The following is a 14,280-nucleotide window of genomic DNA, read 5'->3' as shown; positions in this document are numbered from 1 at the left end:
AAGTTTGGCACACGACTTCAAACTCAAATAGAAATGTTTCAGGATCCTCACTTTGCAACCCATAAAAGTTTGGGAGGACAGATGGTGAGAAGTTTTTCATTGTTGTACGAGATTCCTCGTCAACTATAGGAAATCCAAATGAGTTATCTCCATCCCTATTTCCCCAATTGTTACCTCTACCTCCTCCATTGTTTCCTCCTCCTCTACCTCTACCTCTACCTCCTCCTCCAAATCCGTTTACTACTTCCTCTATCATGATAGTTTCCTCAGAGATTTCAGAGTCCTCTGGTTCTTCTATTAATGGCGAATGAGGAGGAATTTCTCTCTCTTCTTCTTCAGGTGATTCTACTTCCTCGATTACAATTTGTTTTCCTGTAGAAGTAAAGAAAGGATCTTTTCCTAACTCAGATTCGGTGGATAGTGTGGGAGAGTCTCTTAATTCAGATGCCGCCCCTTGAATTCCAGGAATCCTAAGGCTGGGAGTGTGAGTTGGAGATGATGGAGGCATATCTTGTCTATGCCTTGAAGTAGATGGAGTTGTAAAAATCAAACTCTTGGCCCTAGCTATAAACCTTCCCCTAGAATCTCTTGCTCTATGCATGTCATTTTTTATTTTTCTTCAAGTCAGGCGAATAATTCTCTTTCTGATCTTCCAGATCACTCTAGGTGCAAGAAGAGAGCATACTCAAGAAATTATTGAATCAATAACTCTCTTTTCTGATCCTCCAGATCACACTAAGTGCAAGAGGAGATCATACTTTGAGAAGTTATCAATTTTTACCTTCCTTGAAAGTTTCTTGTTTTTTTTTTAAGAAATTGGCTACCTAGTTTCACTTCCCCGGCAACGGCGCCAAAATGTTTGGTCAATTTAGAGTGTCCTAAATTGCTATATTAATTGTCAATCCGGGAGTCGTAAACTGCTGAAGTGAGGTGCACTATATATGCAAGATAACCGATTTCTTACTTTTTGTCGTTTTTGATTTTTATTTTGTTTTTGGATTTATCTTTGTTGATTCCCTAATGTGAGATGGTAATTCTAAAATTCAAGTATGGATATAAGTGTTTAAGGCGATGGTGTCCTTTAAAATGATTTCCAAACTTCAAAATTTTCAAAAAGGCTTTAAAACTTGCAATGATGAAACTAATTCCTAAAAGAGAATGAAAATGTACCACTATTCTAATTAAACAAACAGTGAGCTAGTGACCATGAAACCCAGTATCCTTGCTGCTGTGTAAATATAAAAGAAACTAAACTCAAAGAAATCAAAAAGTTGCAAGCAAAGCAAAGCTAAGATCAAACTACATCAACTCATATTCTGACCCCTCATCATTTGTCTCGCTCTGGTTTTAGGAGGTAATCATAAACAAATTGAGCAATCTGATATCTAATTTGCAAGAAATGAAACTAATATTAAACTACACACTCATACTCCAATCCCTCACCATTTGTCTCGCTCTGGCTTTAGGAGGTAACTGAAAATGACATGAGCAATTCAATAACTAACTTGCAGAAAAATAAACTAATATCAAACTACGCATTCATACTTCAATCCCTCACCATTTGACTTGCTCTGGCTTTAGGAGGTAACTGAAAATGACATGAGTAATCTAATATCTATCTTGCAGAAAAGTAAATGAACAAAATTGAAAGAAATAAACAGTGCTGGAATTATAACTAAGAAAATAAATCAACAGAAGGACAAGATAATTCCATGTCATTAGTCATTATAAAGCTATGTGCAAATGCTCGGGCTACCTATTAGAACCTGAAATAAAGACACTGATCAGTTAACAGCATTAGAAAGAATAAAAACTATGGACAGCAATCAACATGAATACCATAAGCAGTGCAATATATACATGTAAACAATTATGGCATCGGGAACGTAAAGGAATAAAGCATGAAACTATACAGCAATTAACAAAACCTTGGTGTGTACAGGGGCCCTTTGCGCAACCTCGGCCAATCAGCAATCAACCACGAATTGAGATTATAAACAGTGTCTTCTCATGTATTAAAATGCAGTCATAACACAGAAATAAGGTTATAGCACAGTGGGCTCGTAAACAGTCAAAATGACATTCAAATAGCTAGCTAATATGCGTATGAAAATGCTTTATTTATAACAGAGGATGACACAACTACCTTCCTAAAATCTGCGCTGATAAAAAGACATGTGAATAACCACGTCCAGAAATCTAGCATTATGGTAGCCGTGAAAATTAAATCCAAGGAGGGTGGCTGTTAGATTCGGTTCATGGAGCATTCCACAGGTGTTAACACATCTCCTGAGATTTAGGAACGGCCACGCAAGTCTTCACGTGGTGAAAAACAAAGTTCTGCGACTGTAAGACTCTTAGGTTGACCATCGCTTGACTATCTTTGACCACGGCCTTCTGTGAGGGATTCGGCTGAACCAATAGGACACGGTTCATGTCCACATCATTTTCAACTTTCTCATGTGGCCGGATTCGCCTGAAGACACCTGTAACATAGACTTCAACAAAAAGGCTGCAGAAAGTGACAAGATTCCGCAGCTGAATGAGCAAAAATCTAGATCAAACAGTAGACACAAGAGATAGTTAGGAAACCATTTTATATGCTCTTTTTAAACTAATATGCAATGATTTGACAGCTTAGGAGGTCCAGGTAAATGGAAAAAGGCTAGAAAGGTGTATAGGGAAGATGCAAGTTTGGGACTCAACAAGCATCGTAGCATTAACTGAGCTCTTTCAGTTGGACTTAAACTACTGGATAGAAGGAAAGCATTTGATCTAATTAATAACACTCTATCCTTTAATTAACCAGAAATGATTATTTAACTGATGACTAATTCAATCCACGACATGAATAAATAAAACCAATTAGAATTGTGCATTAATGAAATGAATACCAGAAATCTGAATTAACGAAAGTAAATCAACTGCAAAGCTATAAAGTAGAATAAACTTGCAGGAAACAGAAAGTATAAAACAAGAAACAGCAGTTAGATCCACCAGAGACCGGGCCCTAGCCACCAGCGAATAATGCTTAGCTACTTCAGAATATTTGAATGAACAGCAACACAAGTTATATATTAATCATCAAAGTCACTTGTCATTACAATATGATCTTATTCTTCATAATCACGCTTCTGTAAATTAAAATTACAATTGAAGTAAAAGGCGAGAGATCTCTTTCTTCAGTTTTCCCCTTTACAGTAAAAGGCAGGATCAAGAGATCTTGAGGGATTCACAACTAAATGTTATCTTCAAACAATTCTTTCATCTTGTGCTGATCTTCTTGATTCATTCCTTGGTTCGACCGCACACAACACGCCTCATTTCCCTTGATTAGCTTTTGTTGTTCCGACTTTGGAACAACAGCTATTCCATCTATGGTTTCAGAACAGCAGCTATTCCATCTGTGGTTTTCCTGCATAAAGAACAATGAGAGTTAGTTTGGACGGTCAAATCATATCAAGAGTAGTTTCATTCATCCCTTATCAAAATCCTATCAATATGTTATTATATCATGGCACAAAATGGATAAGAAAAGAGGAAAAAGATAGTGTAATCAAGAGTAAATACATACCTATTGCACAGCTTAACAGTCCCTTTTCGTACATTTGTGTCTCTCGAGCCTGAAAAGGTAGAAAACGATACTTGAGAGAACCGCTTGACCATTTTAGTCAAGGAGCACATTTTTCGTAAATAGTGCATCCCAACCCGAAAAAGGGATAAACGTATACTAGGCGCACGACGTTTCGCATCCGTTAACGAGTTCGAAACGACAAGGGCTCGGCTATCTTTTTGTGTTTAAAGGGTCGGAAAAGAGCTTGAAAGAAGACCCCCCATTTTATTCTCTTTTACGAGTCAAAAGGGAAAAATACTCGGTAATCTTTTCATTTGAGTTTTACGAGTCGAGAAAAGAGCTGAAACATGACTTGGCATCATCGTCGAACATCCATCACCTGTTGCTACACAAAAAGGGTAAAGTGCATTATCCAGTTCTTGAGGCAAAATAGGTCAAAATACTTTAAAAAAACCCTAATATTTCATGAAAAACTGAATAAAAGGAGGGAAAAGTAAATATTTTTTACCATTTACCATTTTACCTTGCTGTGAAAAACTTTTCACCCACTTTTGCCCTAATTTTTCTGGAGCAGATTGCGGGAGATCCGGGAGGTCATTCGTTGAGCCACTAGTTGCAGGTAAGAGCCAAGGCCCTAAGCTCCATTTCCATACTATTTATTAAGGTTTTCATCCATTTTTTATTTTTGAGGGAGGTTTTGGCAAAAAAAAAGTGCCCTCGGTCGGCGTGATTTCCGGGCACGAAATCGCGCCAGTTGAGGGTAATTAAAACACTTAATCGTGCCCTCAGTGCAATTGTTTTTAAAACAGGCGCATTGGCACCGTGAACAAGGAAAAAACCCTTTTCCTCCCAAAATCACCATTTGAATCCAAATTTTATTAGCCAAAAATGATTATCGACTTGAATACATGGTTTTTGCAGGAAAGAATCATCGAAAATGGTAGACTAGAAAGAACGGGAATGTGAAGATGTGGACAACCAGGCACTGAATGATCCAAATGTCCTAAACGCTTTGAGGAATTCTGGGCTCCTTAAGTTCTTTCTCACACCATGGATACGGGCTCAACCAGATCTACTTCGATACCTGATTAGTCTCTGGGACATAAATCAGGAAATATTCATTATTGGTGACCAGGAGCTAGAGTTAGAAACTTCAGATATATATTTCATCACAGGACTGTCCCGAAGAGGGGAACCAGTCAACCTATATGGGTCACGACCAATTGGGGCAAGCATAGCCATGCTACTTGTTGAACATTTCCCTGAAGCCCTTGAATACAAGAGCGGCAAGATTGAGATTGCCACTATGCGAGATCTAACGCTAAGAATGCTATTGTTGACTATCAACAGAGTGGCAGGGTCCCAAGCAGTAAACGAGACTAGTAAGTCAAAATTTCTATATGCCATTGACTGTACAGCAGCGACGATCTTCAATTGGGCAGAAGCCATGAAGATCAACATAAAATGCCAGCTGACAAAAGCTAAAGTGGGGAATCTAAAGCAATTTTGCTTCGAATTCGTACTAGTGACCTTTTTCTTGGAACGGGTGTCATTGTTCCAATACTAGCTGACTGAGGTAGATCCGTCGACGCCACGAGACCCACGAATGGCCTGTTAGAGTCGTTTGATGCCTAGGATCACTGGGGGCCAACATATGTCTTATAGGCCTACCTTCTTTTCATGGCTACAACGACAGCTAATCGTCGTGGAGGCATGCCTTTTTTATATATGTGTGTTTATAACATTTTGTTTTATCAATGCAGATGTTGGACCAGAGCGTCCTATCGGGATGTCCCCAATATCTAGGCGTGTCGCCCGCCAGTTTGATGTCGCTCCTTACCAAGAGGGGAGTGACAATGAGGAGGAGATCGCAAGGAACCTTGAGGGGTTGATACGTGGTATCCCAGAGTATGCTCAGGTGGGGGACATCCCTCACAAGTACCAGAGACACATGGTGGGAGTATTGGACCGGATCTGCCGATTACTGACTCGTGTTGCATGAGCAGTTTCATGCTACCACGATCACCATGCTGATTAGTTCCTAGGTCCATCATTTTACATTTTTGAGGCCTGCGTGCCATGGATATATGAGGCCTGCGAGCTGTCGATGTTATTTGAACACACATATTATTTTTTGGGGTTTTGATGTATCAAACATTATCACCATATATATATATATATATATATATATATATATCTGTTGTATTTTCTTGCTTACTATGGTACAAATGATTTGTTTTGGCTTTTCACATGTTTCGTAAATGTCTATCCAACACATAATTAGCTAATGCATTTTTCAATGTATTCATGCGTCTAGGAATATGATGATATGTAATGTAATCAAAATGCCTTTCCAGTAGACGAATACATAGATACATTCTCAATATCTGAGGGTTTCTAATGGAATATTGCCCATTGAGTTGAAGGACAACAAGCTGTGAATCCAGGTTGACAACCAATTCCCGAATGTCAAGAGCAATGGCTTCTGACAACAATTCGATGATTGCGCTGTATTCAACAATGTTATTAGTTGTGCGACCTAAAAAAATACCTTGAAGATCAATCAACTCACCGTGAGGGTCATAAATGGCCCACGTTGTAAAGGATAGATTTTGGGTACTACGACAAGCACCATCAGCGAAACCGATGTGAGGAGTCACAGACATCTACAAAGTAGGGAGAACATAGTAAACAAGAAAGCTACTTGAAAACCAACACATCAAACCACACTGCACAAAAATGAATGACACACTAATGTACACAAGTAACCATGCAAGATGACCTAAGCAAAGTACTTTTTGAGATAAAGCCCGTTTCAGGGCTTGTCCAAGGGATTGCCTTCATAATCAATTACCTCATAGGCCCCTTTTTGCAAAACATCTTTTACAATGTAGGGCCCATGCCACATGGGTTCGAACTTTCCTACCCCCAGCTTATCATTAGCTTGATCGTATGATAAAACCAAATCACCCTCAGAGAACGCGCAGGGGAGACCGACCGATCGAAATGGGACTTGACTTGCTTCTTTTGTGCTTCGATGACCAAAGCAGCGAGATGACAAGTCTCATCTAGCCATTCTAAATATAAGAGGCGCTCTTCCTGAGGTGATGTTTCGGGGAGAAGTTCGACAGCTAGCTTGAGTGAAGGAATTTTGCATTCAATCGGTAACGTTGCTTCCAGACTGTAGACAAGCTGGAATGGTGTGAAACCAGTTGCGTCCTTGGTCGAGGTTCGGTAAGCCCATAGAGCTGAAAAGAGAATGAGATGCCAATTTGACTTGTGCATCCCAATAGTACATTGAAGCATTGTAACCAAAACTTTGTTCACAACTTCAACTTGACCATTGGCCTGAGGGTAATACAAGGTTGAGCCATCATGGTGCAAACCCAACGTAGAGGTCATCTCAACCATCATGTAATCTCAGAAATGGGAGCCATGGTCTGTGATAATGGCTTGAGGTACGCCGAACTTGGAAATAACATGATTGAAAAGAAATTGAGCCGTCGTTTTACTGTCTGCAGAGTATGTAGGCATTGCTTCAGCCCATTTGGTGAAATAATCCACAACAACGATAATATAACCATGCCCCCCGGCCGAACGAGGGTTACATGTCATATAGTCAATGCCCCATTTGGAAAAAGGACCAATGGTAATGACGAGGTGTAGGTGAGCGGGTGGGGCGCGCATCTTGCGTTGGTAAATTTGGCATTCATGGCACTTGCGAACAGCAAGGATGTAGTCCTTGAAAATGGATAGCCAGAAATAACCAGCGCGAAGGATTTTTTGTGCGGTAGCATAGCCAGACATATGACCACCACATGCCCTAAAATGGCAGTCATTGAGAACTCTCTCAGCCTCCTCAAGAGTAATACATCGATGAAGAACTGAATCGACACCGACACGGTATAAAGTATTGCCAATAATACGGTAGGGTTGGGAGTGATGTCGAATCTGTCGGCAATCATCCTTAGTCAACACAGACTAGAACATGGACGTCTGGTGATACACGTTGATATCATCGTACCACAGGTCAAGGGTATTGATCAGGAAAAGAGTCTCGTCTAGAAGTTGTTCCTTTTCACTAGTGGGGAGAGACGTAGAAGGAAGGGAGAAAATCAACTCGGCAAAAACTAGTGACTTCTTAGATTTGGCAGTGGTAAACACCAAATCGAATTCTTGTAGGATGAATCCATTTAGAATACTTGTCCCATAGCAACTAACAAATCAGGATGTAGGTCATGGGGTTGCATTCAGAAATCATAGTAGTAGTACATAAGAGAATGTAGTGTCGAAAGCGTTGAACAGCCTATACGGTAGCCAAAGGCAATTTATCTACATGGGCATATTGTGTTTCAGTTTCGAGGAGATTATGACTAAGGTAGTAGCTAACAAGTTCGTTTCCTTCATCGTCGTCTTGTACCAATACCATAGCAATGGTGCTAGGTGTTGCAGCTAGGTAAAGGAAGTAATCACGATGATAATCTGGGGGATGCAGTAAAGGAGCACTTACGAGGATAGCCTTGAGGTCATCAAAATACTTTTGGGAAACCTCATCCCAGAAAAATGGCATTCCTTGATTAAGCAACCAGGTAAATCCTAAATCTAGCCCAGCATAATTGGGAATGAAACGACAGAGGAAATTTGCCTTTCCTTGCAGACTCTAGAGTTGATGCAATGAAGATGGAGGGGGTAAATTTACAATGGCCTCGACTTTAAGCGGATCAAGATGGATACCGTCCTTGGAAATGATAAATCCAAGAAGTCGTCCAAATTCTACACATAAAACACATTTATGTGGATTTAACCGAATGTTGTAGTGTCTACAGCGAAGAAGAATCTGCCGAAGATGGTCAGGGTGATCGTGATGCTTACAAGAATGAGCGGGAAGGTCATCCAAGTAAGGCTAAACGATGTTGCGAATATTGTGAAATGCATAAGACATCGCCCGCTGAAATGTAGCCCCAGCATTTTTTAGGCCAAAAGGGAGCTTTTTGTACGCAAAAGTACCCCACAAACAGATAAAAGTTGTCTTTTCTTGATCGGTCAGCGCAATGTTAATCTGGGTGTAACCAGAAAAACCGTCCATAAAGGAAAAAATTTCACTCCCAGCACATTCATCAATGATCTGATCAATGAAGGGAGTAGGATAGTTATTCTTAGGACAGGCACGATTGAGATCACAGTAATCAACGCAAACGCGGAGCGTGCCTTGTTTTCACGGGACAATATTTGACACCCAATCTGTAAGAGGGATCGGATAAATGAATCCAGCTTTGAGAAGTTTTTCACCTTCACGCTTAACAGCGGCTGCTTTCCTACGGTGCACTGGGCGAAGACGTTGGCTAACAGGGTTCGCATGAGGATAAGTTGGGATTTTGTGCACAACGATACTAAGATCAATGCCAGGCATTTCTTCATATGACCATGCGAACACATCACAAAATTCTTGAAACATACGATTATAGGTCTTGATCTCATCCGGAGAACAAGTTACCACGATATGGACATGTTCAGCGATATGAGGTTGACAGAAATATCAATTGGCATCATTTGGGTAATATTACCCAAATTCCCTTCCAACCATACTTGATGAGTTAGGATCGGTGCCAGAAGTGGGAGGGAAGGAAACTAAGAAGATAACTCCTTGAGAATGGTAGACATGACCGTCGGGTGAGGCAGGAATGAGGAACGATGATGAGTATCTTTCCAAGGTGGTTCCTCGAGAGACATTACTTCCATGATACTTTCGTCAGCAAGGAAAGTCTTGGGTAAGCGATCGGGAGATTCTGAAGCACAATGCCAGGGGGATTGAGAATACAGAATGAGAGAAGTCCTCAAAACAGGAGAAGCAGAGGATACGGAACTTGAGGCCGAAACAAATTTTAGCAGGACTAAGTGGCATAACCTCGCCCTAGGTATCAACAAGATCTGGTGAAGGTATGACCCAAGGATCAGATTTTACCGGATCATCTTGACAGAGGAAACATGAGGAGGTGGGAGTGAAAAAATTCCCATCAAGGTAGAATATTTAAAAAGGCCTGCCCCCACACTCTCATAAGGAGCACCAATGTGCTTGACATACAAAACATTTCCATCCGAGGAGGAAGAGGCAAAGAAGGACAGTTGGTTGATAGTGACGATCTTCCCTTGATGGGGAAAATGAATCACGTGGAATAGGGAGGAGGCTACAGCATGCATGGCATGGGTCCAACTCCGTTCGAGTAGAAGATTATAATTGAGATTAGCGTCAACAATCTCTACGTCGACTTGTACTGTCTTACCCTCCAAAGTAATGGAAAGGTTGGGTAAGACATCGAAGGGTCATGAATCGCACCCGTCGAAAGCTTCCAAAGTGTTCGGGGATTGGTTCAAAGTAGGAGAACCGATTGCCTTCCAGCAGGCAACTGACATGATGCAGGTAGAGGCACCTTCATCAATGACAGTCCTATGAATGGTTTTCTCATTGATGATTACCTGAATGAGAAAGGAAATCTGATGAGGCAAGTGTAGAATGTGGTTCTCTAGATCAAAAGATATCAAATTGGAATCAGTGGGATTGATACCCCCAATAGCTAACAGCAAGGATTTCCGCTGATACAGACAGCTTTGGAGTACCTCGAGAGTCAACATAGCTGATGGTGCTTGAGCGAAATCCTCAATAATATTATAGTTCTGAGCAGCTCGAACATTGGGATTGTACGAGGATTTCCTTAGCACACCTCGAGAGGGTGGCTGAATAGTGGAGTCAAGGTTAGGGCGCTCGATATGAAGAGGGCCAGAACTCGGGGCAGAAGAAGAAGGGGTGGCCTCTTTCTCTTTCCCGGCTGTTGGAGCAGGTGTTTGCTAATATTTGGATCTAGTAGCCAAATGAATAGGTGTACTCATCATGAACACTTGAGATCCTGAGGAAGCAGATGATTGAGGTTGGTTTACCATTTGATTCTGCTGAGACGGAAATGTCTCTTTCAGGACAGCTGGGGTCCATTTGAGTAAATGACTAACTTCGGACCGTCGGGGACAATCATTGGTATAGTGATCCTCCTCACAAATGAGGCACGGATACTTAGGCTTTCATTGTGAAGAATCACCAGCAGACGACTTAGGAGGACCCTGTTTTAGGGCATCGGATTTACCCTTGCCTTTTCCTTTCTTCTTACCTTTCGAGGATTTGTCCATTGTGGTAGACTGGACAGCATGGACCTCTAAGGTTTTACTAGGGCCAAATGGATTCTAGGAGGAACTATTGGAAGCAGTGTTTGAGATCGACTTCTGTTTGGAAGAAGATTTGGCAAGGGTCTGGGACATTGAACCAATTACTCCATCAATAGGAGGTGTAGCCTGTGACTTCGATGTTGTGGGATCGGATGATGGCCGCGGAGCATCGGGTAATAACTCATACAAAGTGCCAGATTGAGAATAAACAAGATCTAAGTACTGGGCACAAGCAATGGCTTGTTCTTCAGTAACGCATCCACCCATAGCTATATCGCGAGCAATTGGAGCGACGAATGACTTGGTAAACCATTCAGTGAGAAACTGATCAACAATATCAAATTTGATCAGGCGACATCTACGTCTCCATTCATGGATGTGATCGGAGATGTGTGTCACAGTATCTTGCTTAAGCGATGTGAGAAAATAGGTGTTAGATTCATAGCGAACCGACAACTAGAAATGCGTGAGGAAAGCCATGGCTAAAGAGTTGAAGTCGTAGTAAGTACTTCGAGGAAGCTCGATGTACCACTTACTTGCAACACCTATGAGGTTTTGTTGGAAAAGACGGAGACGAATAGAATCATCAACATAAGAATTCAAAGAGCACCAGAGGTGATATGTCATCGCATGGGCTTGAGGATCTTCTTTTGCTTTTTCATCGAACTTAGGACAATCGCTCGAGATCTTGGACAAAACCGAAGTCTGGTATGGCGAATGAAGAATTGGATCATTCATAAGGCGAGACACATTTGGAAACTCTAGTGTGGCCAAGAACAGCAATTGAGTATTAAAAGGCATTGGAGGTCGATAAGCGGGTCCAACCGGAGGAGTCCATCTTTGCTGGTAAGGATTTTGGCCATATGGCATTTGATTCTACCCCCACTGTAGGTTACCTTGGCCATAGGGAGGATTTTGACCTTGAACACCTTGAAACTGTCCGATCATAGGTTGTTGATAAGCAACATACGGGTTAAGAGGCTGTTGAGCCTGTTGACCTTGGACATATGGATATTGTAATTGTTATCCCTGAACATACAGGTTTTGAACCTGTTGCCCCTGAACAAGAGGATTTTGGACCTGATTTCCTTGGGCATAAGGATTGTACACTTGATGCCCTTGGACATAGGGATTCTGGGCCTGCTGCCCTTGGACAAAAGGAATTTGGGCCTGTTGCCCTAGGACATTAGGATTTTGGGCCTGTTGCTGCAGGACTTAACCCTAGCCTTGTCCTTGCAAGGTTTGACCCTCTTGATAGGTATATAAGTGTTGTTGTTGTCCGAGTTGGCTCTATTCCTGCAAGAGTTGACCTTGAGGATACAAAGGTTGTCCCTGCGGCTGTAGAGGTTGGCCCTGCGAAGATATAGGTTGGGAGGCTTGTAGAGCATATTGCATCTATTGGTTCATGGTTTGTTGCAATGATTGCAAGGGTTTCCCCTGCGGTTGTTGCAGTTGTCCTTGTTGCAGTATCATCTACCCTTGTTGTTGCGTGGACAGCCCTTGTTGCAACAAAGGTTTCCCTTATTGCTGCAAAGGTTGTCCCTACTATTGTAAGGGTACTTGAACAGTTTGTTAGAGCCTAGATTTGCCTCAGGCTGAAAAGGCAAGGTTCTAGGTCCACATCAAACCACGCTCAGCCTCGTAGCTAGCCCTACAAGGACAGGAGAGGACTCTCTCCGGGTCAATCTCAGTGAAAGATAATCGATAGGGCTTGAGATGACTAATTTAAAAACTGATCTTAGGCTAGGGATGAAGTGCAAGGATGATATTTGAGTTTTTAAGGGTTTTGTTGGAAAAAAGGGACAGGCAAATTTTGGGTCCGGAGATGACGCCTAGTTTTTGCAGAGTTCTGATTGGGGCAAGGAAGGCAATCGTTTTAATGCTTTGGATTGAATGGATGGATGGATCAGACCAATGAGGAGCTAAGGAGGGCAAGAGGGTCTCAAGAGTCCTCCTCAAACAAATGAAAACATGTAGGATTAAACAAAATTTCAAGGCAGAGCATAGCAGTCCAATGAATTCTACCTTAATCACTCATTTGTTTAATTGCAGAAGAAAAGAGAAGGGAAAATGATACACATAAAACATCAATGAACTTACAATGGCATGAAGAAAAACACCATCAAAACACAGAGCCACAAGGATCCCAACAAGCGCTGCAAAATCCTGGTCTTTCCTTTGCCAAAAATGCAGAAATCAAATGTACAATGGAGTGCCAAGCAATCCCAAGTGTCCAACCATGAAAATGACTGAGAAATTACATAATATAGACAAGCCTAACTCCTTCCCATGCCTCTAGGGGTCGAGCTCATCATTCTAGGAGCTGTTTCAACCATATCTAAACAAGGAACTGAAAAATAGGCAATGAAACAACTTGCCTCTATATGTTAGGAAACTGATTCATTCACTCACATTTCACCTTTTGGTGAATGAATCTTCTATAACAAGTAAAAATGTGCCAATATTACATCATGGTCATCAAATTACATCATGGTAGATCAATAGTTACATCAAAAAGTAAAACTAGTCAAAACTGGGCGAATTTCTGAGCTGAAGAGTGAAAATGAGGCCAAATTTCTCTATGCGCCGCGCCCAAATTCTCTATGCGTCGCGCCACTTTGGAGCTAATTTTGAGGCACTTCCTGAAGTCCAAATTGAGCCCATGATAGTGCGTTGGAAATCCCTGCCTATCTACTTCCAAACCAAAGTGGAATTTCTGTACTTGGTGTCCATTTTCCCCTCCAAAACTTCAATCTCCCAAGACTGCTTCCTATGTGTCAAAATAAGGGCAGTGAGGTCATTTTTTGAGTGTTTTTTGACCTTTTGAGGGCTCAAAACTTGCCCAAATTTCTTGGCCATAGGTAGGAAAGCATAAATTTTCATGAAAAATCCATAAATGCAAATTTTTTGTAATTTGGAGGTCCCTAGCAAAAGCGCGCGCGACGTGGCACAGCGCATAGGGAGGAAAACCCGGTGTTAAAAATTTCTGTGCATAGCGCATTTTTGAAGAAGACTTGTGGAGGCCTTCCTGACGTCCAAATTGAGCGCAGGATAGCTCGTTGGAAAGGTATTTGACTCTACTTTCCAACCCAATAGTAATTTTTCAATTTTTAGTTGATTTTCCCTATCAAAAGTCAAAGCTCCCATGACTGGTCAAAATGTAAAAAATGAGGCTGCCTCAAGGCAGAGTGCTGTTGCAGTCAACTTTTGAAGATCTTCCTCAACTCCAAATTGATCTCATGCTAGCTAATTGGAAATATATTTGTGTCTAATTATCATTTGACTCAACAAGAAAGTCATTTGGACAACCAAGCTAGGAGAAAACTTGATTTTCCCAAGGTCACTTCAGAGGTGCATCAATTCTCCCGAGGCAACAGTATCTTTGACATTTCTCTAAAACCACGACACCTGTGTAAAAAGTGAAGGAAATTTTTCTTCCTTGGCCTATTTTGGACAAAAACCTCTCTCATTTTTCCCAAATTCATCTTTCCTTG

This window comes from Pinus tabuliformis, chromosome 8 (genome assembly GCF_031772625.1).
Source record: "Pinus tabuliformis cultivar Carrire ecotype Pingquan chromosome 8, CPIR1, whole genome shotgun sequence".
In the NCBI taxonomy this organism is placed as follows: domain Eukaryota; kingdom Viridiplantae; phylum Streptophyta; class Pinopsida; order Pinales; family Pinaceae; genus Pinus; species Pinus tabuliformis.
The sequence above is the reverse complement of the archived record's forward strand: the minus strand, read 5'-3'. Positions refer to the sequence as shown.